This window comes from Pongo pygmaeus, chromosome 11 (genome assembly GCF_028885625.2).
Source record: "Pongo pygmaeus isolate AG05252 chromosome 11, NHGRI_mPonPyg2-v2.0_pri, whole genome shotgun sequence".
Lineage (NCBI taxonomy): Eukaryota > Metazoa > Chordata > Mammalia > Primates > Hominidae > Pongo > Pongo pygmaeus.
Window position 1 is genome coordinate 64,011,782 of NC_072384.2, and position 6,000 is coordinate 64,017,781.

A 6,000-nucleotide genomic window follows, 5' to 3' on the forward strand; every position below is an offset into this window, starting at 1 on the left:
TCTTCAGAGTTCATGAAACATATGTGTCACTAGTTAGTAAATTCAGAATACAAGCTGGTTTATCTATGTCCCTTATAGCCCTATCTGTGCAAAAAAAAATGCATCTACCACTATGACAGTACTCAACTTAGAGAATACAGATAATTATAATAGCTAATTTACATTGAACAATTATGTATTGTAATGCATTTAATCCTTCTAGTATAACATTATGAAGAAGCAAATATTATCTCCATTTTACAGATGATAAAAACGGAGCTTCAATAGGTTAAGTAATTTGCCAAGGCCACACTTTGAATAAGTGACAGACCTGGGATTCAAATCCAGGTCTGTCCAATCCCAGGTCCAAACTCTTAATCCTATATAATGCTGCCTTTTGCTGTCAAGATGCTCACAGTAGGAGAGATAATAATGAAATCTATTAACATTCACCATGGAAAGTGCTGTGTATAGTGGTCTTGTGGATACTCAGAAAAGAGACTCCCTGAGTGGGAGAAGAGTTGCAAAAACAAGTGAAGTTTGGGTTGAATCCTGTGTGGTGCCAGTCTAACACAGAAGTCAAGATATCCTGCCCTGAAGATATACTTTAGGTTTTAATCTGGTAATCTGGCTTCGTCTTCTTTAACAAATTACATAATATTTCAGTGTTTCAGTTTTTCCATCAATCAAATGGTGTTACATATTTTGGCAGATCAATATGACGATTTAACGAGTTAAGTCATGTCATGGGCTTAAAACAGTAGATAGTAAACATGCAATAAATGTCACTAATTCTTGTTTTTAGCAAAGAAAATTTAGGAGGTTATCAGGGCGGATTAGATGGTGGCAGGAATGGCATTCTAAGCTGAAGAAACATTTTCAAAAGCTAGTAAGCAAGAGAGTGTGACAAAGTCAAAGAGTTTTCAGACATTCTGTAGGTTGGAGTTTTTGGGTTTTCATACATAGAGGAAGGAAGTATCACTATATGACAGGAGAAGGAAGCAGCACCTTGACATTAAAATGATCTTGTATGTAATCTTTGAATTAGAGAATATTTCTTACTTGGTTCTTATCAATAAAATTGCAGAATTTGATGAAATGACAATATAGCCCCTTGCAGTTCTAATAATTACCAAAGTCTACAATTCCTATCCTCTCCATTGTCAATTTCTTGCAGAATTTATGCATGGGTCTTTTAAATCTAACTGTTCACTTGGCATTCTTATTACAGAATCCCTAATCAGTTGATGTAAATAGTTGACTTACATTTAATGCCATCATTTTTAGTAGGGATAATATCCCTGTAAGTAGACAATCTTGAAATTCTGATGACTTTTGTATTTTTGTCAAATATCTGGTAATTAAATATGTTTTCATTTAAACAAGTCTTTGAAAAAACCTAAGTGTGCTTCAGAAATAATAATAAAGAGAAACACTAGGGACACAAAATATGAACATTAGTTAATGCCAAACAGTAATGTTTATCTAACAAATATGTGCAGTGTGCTTGACATTTCTGCTGGTATCAATTTGTTTTATTTAGGATTTTTTTTTTCACTTATGGCAGCACAAGTACGTTTAAATAGTAAGTTTGCCTTTTACCTAAAATGTTCAGTCATCATAAAATTATATACATCTTGTTTTAATAGCTTGTTGACACATCTGTTAGAGATGAATCCAGCACCCATATCCATACAAAGCCCGCTATTAGGGAAATCATTTGTTTCCAACTAGTCCAATCACTGCAAAAATAGGAATTGCCATTGTACTGTATCTACTGTGCAATGTTATTTATAAAGTGCTGCAGTGGAGCACAGCAATGCCATTCATCAGTATCCAATCAACAACAAAGCTGGCAGGGAAGTAGGGTGTACAAGAATGCATTGGCACAGATCATTTAAACTAGGAGATTCTAGAGCTTGAACTTGGCAATAGTTATTGAAACTAATTTATTTGTTATTTGCGAGAAAGGGTTACTACTTTGAAACACACTTGAAAAGTTTCCAATTTCAGGACACTGAAGGGTCCAAAATGCAACTAGCATTCTTGTGTGATTTCCTCCCAGCACTCCCTTCCCCCATCCACACACCTCATGTCATTTCATTCTCTGCCATGGTTACATTTTTTTTTCTTTTTTTGCTCATTCCCTATTTCTGTTTTTCAAATTGAATCCTCTCCAAATTCTTTTCCTTTTTTAAACACCACCTGCTCTTCTTTCTAAAGTACCTCCAACACAGGTTCACATTTCTTGAGAGTCCCATTAGATTCCAAAGTGATACATACATGCTGTTTGTTGCTTAGCATTAATGGCTAGAGTATGGATCAATTCTTTATTCACATATATTAGTACTATGTAGATGAGTCAAAATGCCATGATCATTTATAAATACAATGCAATTCAAATCCAAAGCACAATAGGATTTTTCATACACCTTGACAAACTGATTCTTAGCTCTATATAGAAGAACAAAGCTCTAAGACTAGTCAAACATTTTTCAAAGAAGTGCAAGCAGCAAAGAGGTCTTGCTTCACTAGAAATGAAGATTTGTATGTAAAGCCATGGTACTTAATACAATGTGGCTATAGAACACAAAAAGACAAATTGATCAATGGAACTAAATAAGAATCTCAGAAATAGAAGTACGCATAGAGGTAAAGCTGTTAAATAATAAAAGAGGCATTGAAAATATGTTAACAAACTATTCAAAAATGGCACTGAGATGTTAGCTTCTGATACTAAACAATAATAATAATAATAATAATAATAATAATAATAAAATTCAGCAGTATACACATATACAAATTCCAAGAGGATTAAAGCTTACATATAAAAAGACAAAAATGTCCAGGTGCAGTCACTCACACCTGTAATCTCAGCACTTTGGGAGGCTGAGGCGGGCGGATCACGAGGTCAGGAGATTGAGACCATCCTGGCTAACACGGTGAAACCACGTCTCTACTAAAAATACAAAAAACTAGCTGGGTGTGGTGGCGGGCACCTGTAGTCCCAGCTACTCGGGAGGCTGAGGTAGGAGAATGGCATGAACCTGGGAGGCGGAGCTTGCAGTGAGCCAAGATCATCGTGACACTGCACTCCAGCCTGGGCGACAGAGTGATACTCTGTCTCAAAAAAAAAAAAAGAAAAAATGTAAAATGTTTGTGGCCTTCGAATGTCAAACACTTATAAGTTATGAAGGAATGGATGATTTAATTTGGCCAGATCAAAATTAAAGCCTCTGAACTAAAGATACTATAAACAATGTTTAAGGACAAGCCCTACCCTGAGAGAAGACATTTGAAACACATATGACCAGGAATTAGAATTTTAAAAAATTGTTTAAACTCCTCTAAGTGATACAAATACGACCAAATAGTAAAATGTGCAAAAAATTTGAACAAATACCAGAAGAGGAAACTTGAATTTTTAATTAACACAATCCCATGAAAATAAATTCACATCCATTAATATTATTAAAATACTATTTCATAACAATCCAGCTGGCAAAAAAGAAAAAAAAGTCTGTAACAGTAAGTGTTGATGAGGATTTAGGTAATCCCCATAACTAAATTCTCATACTCCTGCTGGTAGGGGTGTAAAGTATTAAGACCAACTACAAAAGCATTTTGGCAGTACATGTAATACAGAAAATTTACAAAATCTAAAATCCAGCAATTCAACTCCTAGGTAGATAGTCTAACAACAAAAACAAAAACAACATAAACAACACAAGCAAAAACTCTCATAAGAAGGTACAACTTAGAATATTTTTGCAGAATTATTTGTAATAGTGCAAACTTCATAAAAACACAAATAAAAACGTACAGGAAATGAACTTCGATATAACCTTAAAAAGCAGCAAAAGTGAAATACGCACACACACACACATAGCTAGATAGAATTACAGAACAATACATAGATAGATACCAATATGGATAGACTTCAAAAACACATTTATTTTTTGTTTTTAAAGCAAGTTATAGAACAATATGTATAGGATAATAACACTACTTTTTTTTTCAAATACACAGAAAATAACATATAGCATTTGTGGGTAGTTACATATGTAGTAGAAATATAAAAATAGACATAAAATTTGTGAATGTTATTACCTTTGGAAAGGAAAGAAGGGAGAAGGCTATAAAGTTTTACTTCTTTAAAAAAACAGCATGAAGTAAATGTGACAAAATATTATTTATTAATTTTGGAGAGTGTGTAAAATGTCTGCTGTGGAAAATAAAGCAGAGGGGAGGAAGTGTGTAATATTTCTGCTTGTTACATACTCAGGAAGTTAATGTCTTATCTCATTTCTCACATGTTTTACCTTCCTGAACTAGAGCTATGGTTATTTTTCACATTAACACTTGAATAAATTTAACTTTAAAAAATATCTACTATCTACCCTTTAAGAAGCAACTGATTTCTGAGCTTAGATGCACATGAGCTAATGGAGAAGGTTTAGGTGTTCAGGAAGCACTAGCCTTTATTGGAACCACAGACAGAAATAAGGACGGGCTTTCACTCTGAATTACCTTCCCCTGTCAGTCAGCTGTAGGGCTGCAATATTCCACCAACAGTTATTTCCTTGGGTAACAACATGGCTTCTCATCGCCTCTTTCCTACCACCGAGGGGTATCTGTATCTATGAATATTTTCATATAAGTGAGATTTTTAAACACCTTTCTAATCTAGTAGAAGAGCGAAGACGAAAACAGTTTTGATAGGAAGAGTGAGAGTGGAAAATATCCTGTGTAAAGACGTTTATTAATTTGGTTGGACTAGGTTTTGGTTGGCAGAAAATAACCCTAAAACAACTCCAAAAATCCAATTGGTTTAACATAAAAACGTTTCTTTCTCAATCATATAATATGTACAAAGCGGACTGGTGGAGGGCTCTTTTACACCCAGGAACCCAGGTGATAGAGGCTTACCATCCTATACCATCAGCTATACTATCTGGAAGATGTCATCTTCTCAGCACCTTTGTCTGGTCAAGAGCAACTGGAAAAAAGCACACAAGCTTTTCACCACCATACTTTGTCTTTTGGCCAGAAAAAATTCCAGGGCCCTTTCACCCGGGGATCTGTCTTCCATATGCCTGACATTAGAGAAAATTGAATGTTAGTGACCACTAGTAATATCTACCAAGGTGTAGAACTGGGGTGCAGCCGGGTGTCCTAGAGAGGAAACCTGGAGAAGAAAGCAAGTTTAAGGCTAAAAAAAAAAGATTGACAAGGTATAGAAGGAGCAGACTATCAAAGCGCTGCCTTAGAGTGTCAATAGATTCAAATATTTGATTGACATACAGAAATTAGGGGAAAAATAACTTTAATCCTTTTAGTGTAGAGATTGTAGTACGTACAAGATGCCCTGAATAAGAAATACCGAACTTGCGTATTTCAGGTCTTCGTTTTTTCAACAACTCAAACCAGATATCTTTTATTTTGCTGGTGACTGTAATTGTCAATTAGGTGCTAGGTCTTTAGTAATTTGAAATGTTTATGAGAAAACACAAAAATCAAAGAAGGAGTATTTGTTCTCATTCTTTCACCTCTTTCTATTGGATCCAGTATAAGACAATAAAAATTTGTTCATGTCCCATATACACTTTGTACAGACTTATTAGAAGACCTCTTGAGAGGATTATATTGTTTATCTTCAGTGATGCCAGGGTTTGTGCAATTAAGCCTGAAATTAATCTTATTAGGATGATTCTCTTTACCAAATTCATTTATTATACTATAACATCCATAATATATTTCATTCTCTTCTAGCTTAGCTAAATTTTAATTATCTCTACTGGCAGTTGTCTACGTGAAGTTGCACACTAGGTATTCTTAAATCCAATGCAATTTAATGCCAAAATGTATCCATGTTTTATAACAAGAAATTCTAAATGAATGTAACAGAGCTTGTCTGCTTCCTTTATCTTTTGTGAAAACTACTGGTAGTTGCAAACATAATGTAATCTATCCTCAAGCATAACATTTAATTATTGACTCATAATTTTATTAACTTCAATG